Raw genomic sequence first — 20,183 nt, forward strand, 5'->3', positions numbered from 1 at the left:
ACATTGAAATATTCGCACCAGCCCGTGGATACGGAAGTCTTTATCCTATTGCCTACTGAGAAAAGTTTTCAGTTTATCAACAGTTTCACATAAATAGTACTATTTCCACATAGTAAAGTGCAATGTGATGTCCGAAATGGCTGACAAAATTGGGTAATAACACGAAATATATGCAAGGCAATATAAGTTACATGTATAGCTTGGAAATTGTGATCGTTGCTCGCTCGCTCCGCTCGCTCGTAAAAATCTAGTCCAACCTCACAACCGATCCGACACGTTCCCAAACTTGAAATAAGTCGCCTCCGAATTGAATGACGAAAGCAAGAGGGATTGGTTTTAGGTTAGGCTATAGTTTTCGAGCCTGCTCGGCGAGCGAGGTACGCGTAAAGGTGTGTCACAATCCAACGGTTTGGCACATGGGGACATTGAAATATTCGCACCAGCCCGAGGATCCGGAAGTCTTTATCCTATTGCCTACTAACAAAAGTTTTCAGTTTATCAACAGTTTCACATAAATAGTACTATTTCCACATAGTAAAGTGCAATGTGATGTCCGAAATGGCTGACAAAATTAGGTAATAACACGAAATATATGCAAGGCAATATAAGTTACATGTATAGCTTGGAAATTGTGATCGTTGCTCGCTCGCTCCGCTCGCTCGTAAAAATCTAGTCCAACCTCACAACCGATCCGACACGGTCCCAAACTTGAAATAAGTCGCCTCCTCATTGAATGACGAACGCAAGAGGGATGTGTTTTAGGTTAGGCTATAGTTTTCGGGCGAGCAGGGCGAGCGAGGGACGCGTAGAGGTGTGTCACAATCCAACGGTTTGGCACATGGTGACATTGAAATATTCGCACCAGCCCGAGGAGCCGGATGTCTTTATCCTATTGCTTACTGACAAAAGTTTACAGTTTATCAATAGTTTCACATAAATAGTACTATTTCCACATAGTAAAGTGCAATGTGATGTCCGAAATGGCTGACAAAATTAGGTAATAACACGAAATATATGCAAGGCAATATAAGTTACATGTATAGCTTGGAAATTGTGATCGTTGCTCGCTCGCTCCGCTCGCTCGTAAAAATCTAGTCCAACCTCACAACCGATCCGACACGTTCCCAAACTTGAAATAAGTCGCCTCCGAATTGAATGACGAAAGCAAGAGGGATTGGTTTTAGGTTAGGCTATAGTTTTCGAGCCTGCTCGGCGAGCGAGGTACGCGTAAAGGTGTGTCACAATCCAACGGTTTGGCACATGGGGACATTGAAATATTCGCACCAGCCCGAGGATCCGGAAGTCTTTATCCTATTGCCTACTAACAAAAGTTTTCAGTTTATCAATAGTTTCACATAAATAGTACTATTTCCACATAGTAAAGTGCAATGTGATGTCCGAAATGGCTGACAAAATTAGGTAATAACACGAAATATATGCAAGGCAATATAAGTTACATGTATAGCTTGGAAATTGTGATCGTTGCTCGCTCGCTCCGCTCGCTCGTAAAAATCTAGTCCAACCTCACAACCGATCCGACACGGTCCCAAACTTGAAATAAGTCGCCTCCTCATTGAATGACGAACGCAAGAGGGATTGGTTTTAGGTTAGGCTATAGTTTTCGGGCGAGCACGGCGAGCGAGGGACGCGTAGAGGTGTGTCACAATCCAACGGTTTGGCACATGGTGACATTGAAATATTCGCACCAGCCCGAGGAGCCGGATGTCTTTATCCTATTGCTTACTGACAAAAGTTTACAGTTTATCAATAGTTTCACATAAATAGTACTATTTCCACATAGTAAAGTGCAATGTGATGTCCGAAATGGCTGACAAAATTAGGTAATAACACGAAATATATGCAAGGCAATATAAGTTACATGTATAGCTTGGAAATTGTGATCGTTGCTCGCTCGCTCCGCTCGCTCGTAAAAATCTAGTCCAACCTCACAACCGATCCGACACGGTCCCAAACTTGAAATAAGTCGCCTCCTCATTGAATGACGAACGCAAGAGGGATTGGTTTTAGGTTAGGCTATAGTTTTCGAGCGAGCACGGCGAGCGAGGGACGCGTAGAGGTGTGTCACAATCCAACGGTTTAGCACATGGTGACATTGAAATATTCGCACCAGTCCGAGGAGCCGGATGTCTTTATCCTATTGCCTACTGACAAAAGTTTACAGTTTATCAATAGTTTCACATTAATAGTACTATTTCCACATAGTAAAGTGCAATGTGATGTCCGAAATGGCTGACAAAATTGGGTAATAACACGAAATATATGCAAGGCAATATAAGTTACATGTATAGCTTGGAAATTGTGATCGTCCCTCGCTCGCTCCGCTCGCTCGTAAAAATCTAGTCCAACCTCACAACCGATCCGACACGTTCCCAAACTTGAAATAAGTCGCCTCCTCATTGAATGACGAAAGCAAGAGGGATTGGTTTTAGGTTAGGCTATAGTTTTCGAGCGAGCAAGGCGTGCGAGGGACGCGTAAAGGTGTGTCACAATCCAACGGTTTCGCACATGGGGACATTGAAATATTCGCACCAGCCCGTGGATACGGATGTCTTTATCCTATTGCTTAGTGACAAAAGTTTACAGTTTATCAATAGTTTCACATAAATAGTACTATTTCCACATAGTAAAGTGCAATGTGATGTCCGAAATGGCTGACAAAATTAGGTAATAACACGAAATATATGCAAGGCAATATAAGTTACATGTATAGCTTGGAAATTGTGATCGTTGCTCGCTCGCTCCGCTCGCTCGAAAAAATCTAGTCCAACCTCACAACCGTTCCGACACGCTCCCAAATTAGAAATAAGTCGCCTCCTCATTGAATGACGAACGCAAGAGGGATTGGTTTTAGGTTAGGCTATAGTTTTCGAGCGAGCACGGCGAGCGAGGGACGCGTAGAGGTGTGTCACAATCCAACGGTTTGGTACATGGGGACATTGAAATATTCGCACCAGCCCGTGGATACGGAAGTCTTTATCCTATTGCTTAGTGACAAAAGTTTACAGTTTATCAATAGTTTCACATAAATAGTACTATTTCCACATAGTAAAGTGCAATGTGATGTCCGAAATGGCTGACAAAATTAGGTAATAACACGAAATATATGCAAGGCAATATAAGTTACATGTATAGCTTGGAAATTGTGATCGTTGCTCGCTCGCTCCGCTCGCTCGAAAAAATCTAGTCCAACCTCACAACCGTTCCGACACGCTCCCAAATTAGAAATAAGTCGCCTCCTTATCGAATAACGAACGCGAGAAGGATTGGTTTCAGGTTAGGCTACAGTTTTCGAGCGAGCACGGCGAGGGAGGGACGCGTAAAGGTGTGTCACAATCCAACGGTTTGGCACATGGGGACATTGAAATATTCGCAGCAGCCCGCCGAGCCGGAAGTCTTTATCCTATTGCCTACTGACAAAAGTTTACAGTTTATCAATAGTTTCACATAAATAGTACTATTTCCACTTAGTAAAGTGCAATGTGATGTCAGAAGTGTCTGACAAAATTACGTAATAAGACGAAATATTTGCAAGGCAATATAAGGTATATGTATAGCTTAGAAATTGTGATCGTTGCTCTCTCGCTCCGCTCGCTCGTAAAAATTTAGTCCACTCTCACAACCGATCCGACACGTGCCCAAACTTGAAATAAGTCGCCTCCTCATTGAATGACGAACGCAAGAGGGATTGGTTTTAGGTTAGGCTGTAGTTTTCGAGCGAGCTCGGCGTGCGAGGGACGCGTAAAGGTGTGTCACAATCCAACGGTTTGGCACATGGGGACATTGAAATATTCGCACCAGCCCGTGGATACGGAAGTCTTTATCCTATTGCCTACTGAGAAAAGTTTTCAGTTTATCAACAGTTTCACATAAATAGTACTATTTCCACATAGTAAAGTGCAATGTGATGTCCGAAATGGCTGACAAAATTAGGTAATAACACGAAATATATGCAAGGCAATATAAGTTACATGTATAGCTTGGAAATTGTGATCGTGGCTCGCTCGCTCCGCTCGCTCGTAAAAATCTAGTCCAACCTCACAACCGATCCGACAAGGTCTCAAACTTGAAATAATTCGCCTCCTCATTGAATGACGAACGCAAGAGGGATTGGTTTTAGGTTAGGCTATAGTTTTCGAGCCTGCTCGGCGAGCGAGGTACGCGTAAAGGTGTGTCACAATCCAACGGTTTGGCACATGGGGACATTGAAATATTCGCACCAGCCCGAGGATCCGGAAGTCTTTATCCTATTGCCTACTAACAAAAGTTTTCAGTTTATCAACAGTTTCACATAAATAGTACTATTTCCACATAGTAAAGTGCAATGTGATGTCCGAAATGGCTGACAAAATTAGGTAATAACACGAAATATATGCAAGGCAATATAAGTTACATGTATAGCTTGGAAATTGTGATCGTTGCTCGCTCGCTCCGCTCGCTCGTAAAAATCTAGTCCAACCTCACAACCGATCCGACACGTTCCCAAACTTGAAATAAGTCGCCTCCGAATTGAATGACGAAAGCAAGAGGGATTGGTTTTAGGTTAGGCTATAGTTTTCGAGCCTGCTCGGCGAGCGAGGTACGCGTAAAGGTGTGTCACAATCCAACGGTTTGGCACATGGGGACATTGAAATATTCGCACCAGCCCGAGGATCCGGAAGTCTTTATCCTATTGCCTACTAACAAAAGTTTTCAGTTTATCAACAGTTTCACATAAATAGTACTATTTCCACATAGTAAAGTGCAATGTGATGTCCGAAATGGCTGACAAAATTAGGTAATAACACGAAATATATGCAAGGCAATATAAGTTACATGTATAGCTTGGAAATTGTGATCGTTGCTCGCTCGCTCCGCTCGCTCGTAAAAATCTAGTCCAACCTCACAACCGATCCGACACGGTCCCAAACTTGAAATAAGTCGCCTCCTCATTGAATGACGAACGCAAGAGGGATGTGTTTTAGGTTAGGCTATAGTTTTCGGGCGAGCGGAGCGAGCGAGGGACGCGTAGAGGTGTGTCACAATCCAACGGTTTGGCACATGGTGACATTGAAATATTCGCACCAGCCCGAGGAGCCGGATGTCTTTATCCTATTGCTTACTGACAAAAGTTTACAGTTTATCAATAGTTTCACATAAATAGTACTATTTCCACATAGTAAAGTGCAATGTGATGTCCGAAATGGCTGACAAAATTAGGTAATAACACGAAATATATGCAAGGCAATATAAGTTACATGTATAGCTTGGAAATTGTGATCGTTGCTCGCTCGCTCCGCTCGCTCGTAAAAATCTAGTCCAACCTCACAACCGATCCGACACGTTCCCAAACTTGAAATAAGTCGCCTCCGAATTGAATGACGAAAGCAAGAGGGATTGGTTTTAGGTTAGGCTATAGTTTTCGAGCCTGCTCGGCGAGCGAGGTACGCGTAAAGGTGTGTCACAATCCAACGGTTTGGCACATGGGGACATTGAAATATTCGCACCAGCCCGAGGATCCGGAAGTCTTTATCCTATTGCCTACTAACAAAAGTTTTCAGTTTATCAATAGTTTCACATAAATAGTACTATTTCCACATAGTAAAGTGCAATGTGATGTCCGAAATGGCTGACAAAATTAGGTAATAACACGAAATATATGCAAGGCAATATAAGTTACATGTATAGCTTGGAAATTGTGATCGTTGCTCGCTCGCTCCGCTCGCTCGTAAAAATCTAGTCCAACCTCACAACCGATCCGACACGGTCCCAAACTTGAAATAAGTCGCCTCCTCATTGAATGACGAACGCAAGAGGGATTGGTTTTAGGTTAGGCTATAGTTTTCGGGCGAGCACGGCGAGCGAGGGACGCGTAGAGGTGTGTCACAATCCAACGGTTTGGCACATGGTGACATTGAAATATTCGCACCAGCCCGAGGAGCCGGATGTCTTTATCCTATTGCCTACTGACAAAAGTTTACAGTTTATCAATAGTTTCACATAAATAGTACTATTTCCACATAGTAAAGTGCAATGTGATGTCCGAAATGGCTGACAAAATTAGGTAATAACACGAAATATATGCAAGGCAATATAAGTTACATGTATAGCTTGGAAATTGTGATCGTTGCTCGCTCGCTCCGCTCGCTCGTAAAAATCTAGTCCAACCTCACAACCGATCCGACACGGTCCCAAACTTGAAATAAGTCGCCTCCTCATTGAATGACGAACGCAAGAGGGATTGGTTTTAGGTTAGGCTATAGTTTTCGAGCGAGCACGGCGAGCGAGGGACGCGTAGAGGTGTGTCACAATCCAACGGTTTAGCACATGGTGACATTGAAATATTCGCACCAGTCCGAGGAGCCGGATGTCTTTATCCTATTGCCTACTGACAAAAGTTTACAGTTTATCAATAGTTTCACATAAATAGTACTATTTCCACATAGTAAAGTGCAATGTGATGTCCGAAATGGCTGACAAAATTGGGTAATAACACGAAATATATGCAAGGCAATATAAGTTACATGTATAGCTTGGAAATTGTGATCGTTCCTCGCTCGCTCCGCTCGCTCGTAAAAATCTAGTCCAACCTCACAACCGATCCGACACGTTCCCAAACTTGAAATAAGTCGCCTCCTCATTGAATGACGAAAGCAAGAGGGATTGGTTTTAGGTTAGGCTATAGTTTTCGAGCCTGCTCGGCGAGCGAGGTACGCGTAAAGGTGTGTCACAATCCAACGGTTTGGCACATGGGGACATTGAAATATTCGCACCAGCCCGAGGATCCGGAAGTCTTTATCCTATTGCCTACTAACAAAAGTTTTCAGTTTATCAATAGTTTCACATAAATAGTACTATTTCCACATAGTAAAGTGCAATGTGATGTCCGAAATGGCTGACAAAATTAGGTAATAAGACGAAATATTTGCAAGGCAATATAAGGTATATGTATAGCTTAGAAATTGTGATCGTTGCTCTCTCGCTCCGCTCGCTCGTAAAAATTTAGTCCACTCTCACAACCGATCCGACACGTGCCCAAACTTGAAATAAGTCGCCTCCTCATTGAATGACGAACGCAAGAGGGATTGGTTTTAGGTTAGGCTGTAGTTTTCGAGCGAGCTCGGCGTGCGAGGGACGCGTAAAGGTGTGTCACAATCCAACGGTTTGGCACATGGGGACATTGAAATATTCGCACCAGCCCGTGGATACGGAAGTCTTTATCCTATTGCCTACTGAGAAAAGTTTTCAGTTTATCAACAGTTTCACATAAATAGTACTATTTCCACATAGTAAAGTGCAATGTGATGTCCGAAATGGCTGACAAAATTAGGTAATAACACGAAATATATGCAAGGCAATATAAGTTACATGTATAGCTTGGAAATTGTGATCGTGGCTCGCTCGCTCCGCTCGCTCGTAAAAATCTAGTCCAACCTCACAACCGATCCGACAAGGTCTCAAACTTGAAATAAGTCGCCTCCTCATTGAATGACGAACGCAAGAGGGATTGGTTTTAGGTTAGGCTATAGTTTTCGAGCGAGCACGGCGAGCGAGGGACGCGTAGAGGTGTGTCACAATCCAACGGTTTAGCACATGGTGACATTGAAATATTCGCACCAGTCCGAGGAGCCGGATGTCTTTATCCTATTGCCTACTGACAAAAGTTTACAGTTTATCAATAGTTTCACATTAATAGTACTATTTCCACATAGTAAAGTGCAATGTGATGTCCGAAATGGCTGACAAAATTGGGTAATAACACGAAATATATGCAAGGCAATATAAGTTACATGTATAGCTTGGAAATTGTGATCGTTGCTCGCTCGCTCCGCTCGCTCGTAAAAATCTAGTCCAACCTCACAACCGATCCGACACGGTCCCAAACTTGAAATAAGTCGCCTCCTCATTGAATGACGAACGCAAGAGGGATTGGTTTTAGGTTAGGCTATAGTTTTCGAGCGAGCACGGCGAGCGAGGGACGCGTAGAGGTGTGTCACAATCCAACGGTTTAGCACATGGTGACATTGAAATATTCGCACCAGTCCGAGGAGCCGGATGTCTTTATCCTATTGCCTACTGACAAAAGTTTACAGTTTATCAATAGTTTCACATTAATAGTACTATTTCCACATAGTAAAGTGCAATGTGATGTCCGAAATGGCTGACAAAATTGGGTAATAACACGAAATATATGCAAGGCAATATAAGTTACATGTATAGCTTGGAAATTGTGAGCGTCCCTCGCTCGCTCCGCTCGCTCGTAAAAATCTAGTCCAACCTCACAACCGATCCGACACGTTCCCAAACTTGAAATAAGTCGCCTCCTCATTGAATGACGAAAGCAAGAGGGATTGGTTTTAGGTTAGGCTATAGTTTTGGAGCGAGCAAGGCGTGCGAGGGACGCGTAAAGGTGTGTCACAATCCAACGGTTTCGCACATGGGGACATTGAAATATTCGCACCAGCCCGTGGATACGGATGTCTTTATCCTATTGCTTAGTGACAAAAGTTTACAGTTTATCAATAGTTTCACATAAATAGTACTATTTCCACATAGTAAAGTGCAATGTGATGTCCGAAATGGCTGACAAAATTAGGTAATAACACGAAATATATGCAAGGCAATATAAGTTACATGTATAGCTTGGAAATTGTGATCGTTGCTCGCTCGCTCCGCTCGCTCGAAAAAATCTAGTCCAACCTCACAACCGTTCCGACACGCTCCCAAATTAGAAATAAGTCGCCTCCTCATTGAATGACGAACGCAAGAGGGATTGGTTTTAGGTTAGGCTATAGTTTTCGAGCGAGCACGGCGAGCGAGGGACGCGTAGAGGTGTGTCACAATCCAACGGTTTGGTACATGGGGACATTGAAATATTCGCACCAGCCCGTGGATACGGAAGTCTTTATCCTATTGCTTAGTGACAAAAGTTTACAGTTTATCAATAGTTTCACATAAATAGTACTATTTCCACATAGTAAAGTGCAATGTGATGTCCGAAATGGCTGACAAAATTAGGTAATAACACGAAATATATGCAAGGCAATATAAGTTACATGTATAGCTTGGAAATTGTGATCGTTGCTCGCTCGCTCCGCTCGCTCGAAAAAATCTAGTCCAACCTCACAACCGTTCCGACACGCTCCCAAATTAGAAATAAGTCGCCTCCTTATCGAATAACGAACGCGAGAAGGATTGGTTTCAGGTTAGGCTACAGTTTTCGAGCGAGCACGGCGAGCGAGGGACGCGTAAAGGTGTGTCACAATCCAACGGTTTGGCACATGGGGACATTGAAATATTCGCAGCAGCCCGCCGAGCCGGAAGTCTTTATCCTATTGCCTACTGACAAAAGTTTACAGTTTATCAATAGTTTCACATAAATAGTACTATTTCCACTTAGTAAAGTGCAATGTGATGTCAGAAGTGTCTGACAAAATTACGTAATAAGACGAAATATTTGCAAGGCAATATAAGGTATATGTATAGCTTAGAAATTGTGATCGTTGCTCTCTCGCTCCGCTCGCTCGTAAAAATTTAGTCCACTCTCACAACCGATCCGACACGTGCCCAAACTTGAAATAAGTCGCCTCCTCATTGAATGACGAACGCAAGAGGGATTGGTTTTAGGTTAGGCTGTAGTTTTCGAGCGAGCTCGGCGTGCGAGGGACGCGTAAAGGTGTGTCACAATCCAACGGTTTGGCACATGGGGACATTGAAATATTCGCACCAGCCCGTGGATACGGAAGTCTTTATCCTATTGCCTACTGAGAAAAGTTTTCAGTTTATCAACAGTTTCACATAAATAGTACTATTTCCACATAGTAAAGTGCAATGTGATGTCCGAAATGGCTGACAAAATTAGGTAATAACACGAAATATATGCAAGGCAATATAAGTTACATGTATAGCTTGGAAATTGTGATCGTGGCTCGCTCGCTCCGCTCGCTCGTAAAAATCTAGTCCAACCTCACAACCGATCCGACAAGGTCTCAAACTTGAAATAATTCGCCTCCTCATTGAATGACGAACGCAAGAGGGATTGGTTTTAGGTTAGGCTATAGTTTTCGAGCCTGCTCGGCGAGCGAGGTACGCGTAAAGGTGTGTCACAATCCAACGGTTTGGCACATGGGGACATTGAAATATTCGCACCAGCCCGAGGATCCGGAAGTCTTTATCCTATTGCCTACTAACAAAAGTTTTCAGTTTATCAACAGTTTCACATAAATAGTACTATTTCCACATAGTAAAGTGCAATGTGATGTCCGAAATGGCTGACAAAATTAGGTAATAACACGAAATATATGCAAGGCAATATAAGTTACATGTATAGCTTGGAAATTGTGATCGTTGCTCGCTCGCTCCGCTCGCTCGTAAAAATCTAGTCCAACCTCACAACCGATCCGACACGTTCCCAAACTTGAAATAAGTCGCCTCCGAATTGAATGACGAAAGCAAGAGGGATTGGTTTTAGGTTAGGCTATAGTTTTCGAGCCTGCTCGGCGAGCGAGGTACGCGTAAAGGTGTGTCACAATCCAACGGTTTGGCACATGGGGACATTGAAATATTCGCACCAGCCCGAGGATCCGGAAGTCTTTATCCTATTGCCTACTAACAAAAGTTTTCAGTTTATCAACAGTTTCACATAAATAGTACTATTTCCACATAGTAAAGTGCAATGTGATGTCCGAAATGGCTGACAAAATTAGGTAATAACACGAAATATATGCAAGGCAATATAAGTTACATGTATAGCTTGGAAATTGTGATCGTTGCTCGCTCGCTCCGCTCGCTCGTAAAAATCTAGTCCAACCTCACAACCGATCCGACACGGTCCCAAACTTGAAATAAGTCGCCTCCTCATTGAATGACGAACGCAAGAGGGATGTGTTTTAGGTTAGGCTATAGTTTTCGGGCGAGCAGGGCGAGCGAGGGACGCGTAGAGGTGTGTCACAATCCAACGGTTTGGCACATGGTGACATTGAAATATTCGCACCAGCCCGAGGAGCCGGATGTCTTTATCCTATTGCTTACTGACAAAAGTTTACAGTTTATCAATAGTTTCACATAAATAGTACTATTTCCACATAGTAAAGTGCAATGTGATGTCCGAAATGGCTGACAAAATTAGGTAATAACACGAAATATATGCAAGGCAATATAAGTTACATGTATAGCTTGGAAATTGTGATCGTTGCTCGCTCGCTCCGCTCGCTCGTAAAAATCTAGTCCAACCTCACAACCGATCCGACACGTTCCCAAACTTGAAATAAGTCGCCTCCGAATTGAATGACGAAAGCAAGAGGGATTGGTTTTAGGTTAGGCTATAGTTTTCGAGCCTGCTCGGCGAGCGAGGTACGCGTAAAGGTGTGTCACAATCCAACGGTTTGGCACATGGGGACATTGAAATATTCGCACCAGCCCGAGGATCCGGAAGTCTTTATCCTATTGCCTACTAACAAAAGTTTTCAGTTTATCAATAGTTTCACATAAATAGTACTATTTCCACATAGTAAAGTGCAATGTGATGTCCGAAATGGCTGACAAAATTAGGTAATAACACGAAATATATGCAAGGCAATATAAGTTACATGTATAGCTTGGAAATTGTGATCGTTGCTCGCTCGCTCCGCTCGCTCGTAAAAATCTAGTCCAACCTCACAACCGATCCGACACGGTCCCAAACTTGAAATAAGTCGCCTCCTCATTGAATGACGAACGCAAGAGGGATTGGTTTTAGGTTAGGCTATAGTTTTCGGGCGAGCACGGCGAGCGAGGGACGCGTAGAGGTGTGTCACAATCCAACGGTTTGGCACATGGTGACATTGAAATATTCGCACCAGCCCGAGGAGCCGGATGTCTTTATCCTATTGCCTACTGACAAAAGTTTACAGTTTATCAATAGTTTCACATAAATAGTACTATTTCCACATAGTAAAGTGCAATGTGATGTCCGAAATGGCTGACAAAATTAGGTAATAACACGAAATATATGCAAGGCAATATAAGTTACATGTATAGCTTGGAAATTGTGATCGTTGCTCGCTCGCTCCGCTCGCTCGTAAAAATCTAGTCCAACCTCACAACCGATCCGACACGGTCCCAAACTTGAAATAAGTCGCCTCCTCATTGAATGACGAACGCAAGAGGGATTGGTTTTAGGTTAGGCTATAGTTTTCGAGCGAGCACGGCGAGCGAGGGACGCGTAGAGGTGTGTCACAATCCAACGGTTTAGCACATGGTGACATTGAAATATTCGCACCAGTCCGAGGAGCCGGATGTCTTTATCCTATTGCCTACTGACAAAAGTTTACAGTTTATCAATAGTTTCACATTAATAGTACTATTTCCACATAGTAAAGTGCAATGTGATGTCCGAAATGGCTGACAAAATTGGGTAATAACACGAAATATATGCAAGGCAATATAAGTTACATGTATAGCTTGGAAATTGTGAACGTCCCTCGCTCGCTCCGCTCGCTCGTAAAAATCTAGTCCAACCTCACAACCGATCCGACACGTTCCCAAACTTGAAATAAGTCGCCTCCTCATTGAATGACGAAAGCAAGAGGGATTGGTTTTAGGTTAGGCTATAGTTTTCGAGCCTGCTCGGCGAGCGAGGTACGCGTAAAGGTGTGTCACAATCCAACGGTTTGGCACATGGGGACATTGAAATATTCGCACCAGCCCGAGGATCCGGAAGTCTTTATCCTATTGCCTACTAACAAAAGTTTTCAGTTTATCAATAGTTTCACATAAATAGTACTATTTCCACATAGTAAAGTGCAATGTGATGTCCGAAATGGCTGACAAAATTAGGTAATAAGACGAAATATTTGCAAGGCAATATAAGGTATATGTATAGCTTAGAAATTGTGATCGTTGCTCTCTCGCTCCGCTCGCTCGTAAAAATTTAGTCCACTCTCACAACCGATCCGACACGTGCCCAAACTTGAAATAAGTCGCCTCCTCATTGAATGACGAACGCAAGAGGGATTGGTTTTAGGTTAGGCTGTAGTTTTCGAGCGAGCTCGGCGTGCGAGGGACGCGTAAAGGTGTGTCACAATCCAACGGTTTGGCACATGGGGACATTGAAATATTCGCACCAGCCCGTGGATACGGAAGTCTTTATCCTATTGCCTACTGAGAAAAGTTTTCAGTTTATCAACAGTTTCACATAAATAGTACTATTTCCACATAGTAAAGTGCAATGTGATGTCCGAAATGGCTGACAAAATTAGGTAATAACACGAAATATATGCAAGGCAATATAAGTTACATGTATAGCTTGGAAATTGTGATCGTGGCTCGCTCGCTCCGCTCGCTCGTAAAAATCTAGTCCAACCTCACAACCGATCCGACAAGGTCTCAAACTTGAAATAAGTCGCCTCCTCATTGAATGACGAACGCAAGAGGGATTGGTTTTAGGTTAGGCTATAGTTTTCGAGCGAGCACGGCGAGCGAGGGACGCGTAGAGGTGTGTCACAATCCAACGGTTTAGCACATGGTGACATTGAAATATTCGCACCAGTCCGAGGAGCCGGATGTCTTTATCCTATTGCCTACTGACAAAAGTTTACAGTTTATCAATAGTTTCACATTAATAGTACTATTTCCACATAGTAAAGTGCAATGTGATGTCCGAAATGGCTGACAAAATTGGGTAATAACACGAAATATATGCAAGGCAATATAAGTTACATGTATAGCTTGGAAATTGTGATCGTTGCTCGCTCGCTCCGCTCGCTCGTAAAAATCTAGTCCAACCTCACAACCGATCCGACACGTTCCCAAACTTGAAATAAGTCGCCTCCTCATTGAATGACGAAAGCAAGAGGGATTGGTTTTAGGTTAGGCTATAGTTTTGGAGCGAGCAAGGCGTGCGAGGGACGCGTAAAGGTGTGTCACAATCCAACGGTTTCGCACATGGGGACATTGAAATATTCGCACCAGCCCGTGGATACGGATGTCTTTATCCTATTGCTTAGTGACAAAAGTTTACAGTTTATCAATAGTTTCACATAAATAGTACTATTTCCACATAGTAAAGTGCAATGTGATGTCCGAAATGGCTGACAAAATTAGGTAACAACACGAAATATATGCAAGGCAATATAAGTTACATGTATAGCTTGGAAATTGTGATCGTTGCTCGCTCGCTCCGCTCGCTCGAAAAAATCTAGTCCAACCTCACAACCGTTCCGACACGCTCCCAAATTAGAAATAAGTCGCCTCCTTATCGAATAACGAACGCGAGAAGGATTGGTTTCAGGTTAGGCTACAGTTTTCGAGCGAGCGCGGCGAGCGAGGGACGCGTAAAGGTGTGACACAATCCAACGGTTTGGCACATGGGGACATTGAAATATTCGCAGCAGCCCGCCGAGCCGGAAGTCTTTATCCTATTGCCTACTGACACATGTTTACACTTTATCAATAGTTTCACATAAATAGTACTATTTCCACATAGTAAAGTGCAATGTGATGTCCGAAATGGCTGACAAAATTAGGTAATAACACGAAATATATGCAAGGCAAGATAAGTTACATGTATAGCTTGGAAATTTCGATCGTTGCTCGCTCGCTCCGCTCGCTCGTAAAAATCTAGTCCAACCTCACAACCGATCCGACACGTTCCCAAACTTGAAATAAGTCGCCTCCTCGTTGAATGACGAAAGCAAGAGGGATTGGTTTTAGGTTAGGCTATAGTTTTCGAGCGAGCAAGGCGTGCGAGGGACACGTAAATGTGTGTCACAATCCAACGGTTTGGCACATGGGGACATTGAAATATTCGCACCAGCCCGTGGATACGGAAGTCTTTATCCTATTGCCTACTGACAAAAGTTTTCAGTTTATCAACAGTTTCACATAAATAGTACTATTTCCACATAGAAATGTGCAATGTGATGTCCGAAATGGCTGACAAAATTGGGTAATAACACGAAATATATGCAAGGCAATATAAGTTACATGTATAGCTTGGAAATTGTGATCGTTGCTCGCTCGCTCCGCTCGCTCGAAAAAATCTAGTCCAACCTCACAACCGATCCGACACGTTCCCAAACTTGAAATAAGTCGCCTCCTCATTGAATGACGAAAGCAAGAGGGATTGGTTATAGGTTAGGGTATAGTTTTCGAGCGAGCAAGGCGTGCGAGGGACGCGTAAAGGTGTGTCACAATCCAACGGTTTGGCACATGGGGACATTGAAATATTCGCACCAGCCCGCGTAGCCGGAAGTCTTTATCCTATTGCCTACTGTCAAAAGTTTAGAGTTTATCAATAGTTTCACATAAATAGTACTATTTCCACTTAGTAAAGTGCAATGTGATGTCAGAAGTGTCTGACAAAATTACGTAATAAGACGAAATATTTGCAAGGCAATATAAGGTATATGTATAGCTTAGAAATTGTGATCGTTGCTCTCTCGCTCCGCTCGCTCTTAAAAATTTAGTCCACTCTCACAACCGATCCGACACGTGCCCAAACTTGAAATAAGTCGCCTCCTCATTGAATGACGAACGCAAGAGGGATTGGTTTTAGGTTAGGCTATAGTTTTCGAGCGAGCTCGGCGTGCGAGGGACGCGTAAAGGTGTGTCACAATCCAACGGTTTGGCACATGGGGACATTGAAATATTCGCACCAGCCCGTGGATACGGAAGTCTTTATCCTATTGCCTACTGAGAAAAGTTTTCAGTTTATCAACAGTTTCACATAAATAGTACTATTTCCACATAGTAAAGTGCAATGTGATGTCCGAAATGGCTGACAAAATTGGGTAATAACACGAAATATATGCAAGGCAATATAAGTTACATGTATAGCTTGGAAATTGTGATCGTTGCTCGCTCGCTCCGCTCGCTCGTAAAAATCTAGTCCAACCTCACAACCGATCCGACACGTTCCCAAACTTGAAATAAGTCGCCTCCGAATTGAATGACGAAAGCAAGAGGGATTGGTTTTAGGTTAGGCTATAGTTTTCGAGCCTGCTCGGCGAGCGAGGTACGCGTAAAGGTGTGTCACAATCCAACGGTTTGGCACATGGGGACATTGAAATATTCGCACCAGCCCGAGGATCCGGAAGTCTTTATCCTATTGCCTACTAACAAAAGTTTTCAGTTTATCAATAGTTTCACATAAATAGTACTATTTCCACATAGTAAAGTGCAATGTGATGTCCGAAATGGCTGACAAAATTAGGTAATAACACGAAATATATGCAAGGCAATATAAGTTACATGTATAGCTTGGAAATTGTGATCGTTGCTCGCTCGCTCCGCTCGCTCGTAAAAATCTAGTCCAACCTCACAACCGATCCGACACGGTCCCAAACTTGAAATAAGTCGCCTCCTCATTGAATGACGAACGCAAGAGGGATGTGTTTTAGGTTAGGCTATAGTTTTCGGGCGAGCACGGCGAGCGAGGGACGCGTAGAGGTGTGTCACAATCCAACGGTTTGGCACATGGTGACATTGAAATATTCGCACCAGCCCGAGGAGCCGGATGTCTTTATCCTATTGCTTACTGACAAAAGTTTACAGTTTATCAATAGTTTCACATAAATAGTACTATTTCCACATAGTAAAGTGCAATGTGATGTCCGAAATGGCTGACAAAATTAGGTAATAACACGAAATATATGCAAGGCAATATAAGTTACATGTATAGATTGGAAATTGTGATCGTTGCTCGCTCGCTCCGCTCGCTCGAAAAAATCTAGTCCAACCTCACAACCGTTCCGACACGTGCCCAAACTTGAAATAAGTCGCCTCCTCATTGAATGACGAACGCAAGAGGGATTGGTTTTAGGTTAGGCTATAGTTTTCGAGCGAGCACGGCGAGCGAGGGACGCGTAGAGGTGTGTCACAATCCAACGGTTTGGCACATGGGGACATTGAAATATTCGCAGCAGCCCGCCGAGCCGGAAGTCTTTATCCTATTGCTTACTGACAAAAGTTTACAGTTTATCAATAGTTTCACATCAATAGTACTATTTCCACATAGTAAAGTGCAATGTGATGTCCGAAATGGCTGACAGAATTAGGTAATAACACGACATATATGCAAGGCAATATAAGGTATATGCATAGCTTGGATATTGTGATCGTTGCTCGCTCGCTCCGCTCGCTCGTAAAAATTTAGTCCACTCTCACATCCGATCCGACACGTTCGCAAATTTGAAATAAGTCGCCTCCACATCGAATGACGAACGCAAGAGGGATGGATTTTGGTTAGGCTATAGTTTTCGAGCGAGCACAGCGAGCGAGGGACGCGTAAATGTGTGCCACAATCCAACGGTTTGGCACATGGGGACATTGAAATATTCGCACCAGCCCGGGGAGCCGGATGTCTTTATCCTATTGCTTACTGACAAAAGTTTACAGTTTATCAATAGTTTCACATAAATAGTACTATTTCCACTTAGTAAAGTGCAATGTGATGTCAGAAGTGTCTGACAAAATTACGTAATAAGACGAAATATTTGCAAGGCAATATAAGGTATATGTATAGCTTAGAAATTGTGATCGTTGCTCTCTCGCTCCGCTCGCTCGTAAAAATTTAGTCCACTCTCACAACCGATCCGACACGTGCCCAAACTTGAAATAAGTCGCCTCCTCATTGAATGACGAACGCAAGAGGGATTGGTTTTAGGTTAGGCTATAGTTTTCGAGCGAGCACGGCGAGCGAGGGACGCGTAGAGGTGTGTCACAATCCAACGGTTTGGCACATGGTGACATTGAAATATTCGCACCAGCCCGAGGAGCCGGATGTCTTTATCCTATTGCTTAGTGACAAAAGTTTACAGTTTATCAATAGTTTCACATAAATAGTACTATTTCCACATAGTAAAGTGCAATGTGATGTCCGAAATGGCTGACAAAATTAGGTAATAACACGAAATATATGCAAGGCAATATAAGTTACATGTATAGCTTGGAAATTGTGATCGTTGCTCGCTCGCTCCGCTCGCTCGAAAAAATCTAGTCCAACCTCACAACCGTTCCGACACGCTCCCAAATTAGAAATAAGTCGCCTCCTTATCGAATAACGAACGCGAGAAGGATTGGTTTCAGGTTAGGCTACAGTTTTCGAGCGAGCACGGCGAGCGAGGGACGCGTAAAGGTGTGTCACAATCCAACGGTTTGGCACATGGGGACATTGAAATATTCGCAGCAGCCCGCCGAGCCGGAAGTCTTTATCCTATTGCCTACTGACAAAAGTTTACAGTTTATCAATAGTTTCACATAAATAGTACTATTTCCACATAGTAAAGTGCAATGTGATGTCCGAAATGGCTGACAGAATTAGGTAATAACACGACATATATGCAAGGCAATATAAGGTATATGTATAGCTTGGATATTGTGATCGTTGCTCGCTCGCTCCGCTCGCTCGTAAAAATTTAGTCCACTCTCACATCCGATCCGACACGTTCGCAAATTTGAAATAAGTCGCCTCCACATCGAATGACGAACGCAAGAGGGATGGATTTTGGTTAGGCTATAGTTTTCGAGCGAGCACAGCGAGCGAGGGACGCGTAAATGTGTGCCACAATCCAACGGTTTGGCACATGGGGACATTGAAATATTCGCACCAGCCCGCGGAGCCGGAAGTCTTTATCCTATTGCCTACTGAGAAAAGTTTTCAGTTTATCAACAGTTTCAAATAAATAGTACTATTTCCACATAGTAAAGTGCAATGTGATGTCCGAAATGGCTGACAAAATTGGGTAATAACACGAAATATATGCAAGGCAATATAAGTTACATGTATAGCTTGGAAATTGTGATCGTTGCTCGCTCGCTCCGCTCGCTCGTAAAAATCTAGTCCAACCTCACAACCGATCCGACACGTTCCCAAACTTGAAATAAGTCGCCTCCGAATTGAATGACGAAAGCAAGAGGGATTGGTTTTAGGTTAGGCTATAGTTTTCGAGCCTGCTCGGCGAGCGAGGTACGCGTAAAGGTGTGTCACAATCCAACGGTTTGGCACATGGGGACATTGAAATATTCGCACCAGCCCGAGGATCCGGAAGTCTTTATCCTATTGCCTACTAACAAAAGTTTTCAGTTTATCAATAGTTTCACATAAATAGTACTATTTCCACATAGTAAAGTGCAATGTGATGTCCGAAATGGCTGACAAAATTAGGTAATAACACGAAATATATGCAAGGCAATATAAGTTACATGTATAGCTTGGAAATTGTGATCGTTGCTCGCTCGCTCCGCTCGCTCGTAAAAATCTAGTCCAACCTCACAACCGATCCGACACGGTCCCAAACTTGAAATAAGTCGCCTCCTCATTGAATGACGAACGCAAGAGGGATGTGTTTTAGGTTAGGCTATAGTTTTCGGGCGAGCACGGCGAGCGAGGGACGCGTAGAGGTGTGTCACAATCCAACGGTTTGGCACATGGTGACATTGAAATATTCGCACCAGCCCGAGGAGCCGGATGTCTTTATCCTATTGCTTACTGACAAAAGTTTACAGTTTATCAATAGTTTCACATAAATAGTACTATTTCCACATAGTAAAGTGCAATGTGATGTCCGAAATGGCTGACAAAATTAGGTAATAACACGAAATATATGCAAGGCAATATAAGTTACACGTATAGCTTGGAAATTGTGATCGTTGCTCGCTCGCTCCGCTCGCTCGAAAAAATCTAGTCCAACCTCACAACCGTTCCGACACGCTCCCAAATTAGAAATAAGTCGCCTCCTTATCGAATAACGAACGCGAGAAGGATTGGTTTCAGGTTAGGCTACAGTTTTCGAGCGAGCACGGCGAGCGAGGGACGCGTAAAGGTGTGTCACAATCCAACGGTTTGGCACATGGGGACATTGAAATATTCGCAGCAGCCCGCCGAGCCGGAAGTCTTTATCCTATTGCCTACTGACAAAAGTTTACAGTTTATCAATAGTTTCACATAAATAGTACTATTTCCACATAGTAAAGCGCAATGTGATGTCCGAAATGGCTGACAGAATTAGGTAATAACACGACATATATGCAAGGCAATATAAGGTATATGCATAGCTTGGATATTGTGATCGTTGCTCGCTCGCTCCGCTCGCTCGTAAAAATTTAGTCCACTCTCACATCCGATCCGACACGTTCGCAAATTTGAAATAAGTCGCCTCCACATCGAATGACGAACGCAAGAGGGATGGATTTTGGTTAGGCTATAG

Source organism: Bombus terrestris, unplaced genomic scaffold (assembly GCF_910591885.1).
Source record: "Bombus terrestris unplaced genomic scaffold, iyBomTerr1.2, whole genome shotgun sequence".
In the NCBI taxonomy this organism is placed as follows: Eukaryota; Metazoa; Arthropoda; class Insecta; order Hymenoptera; family Apidae; genus Bombus; species Bombus terrestris.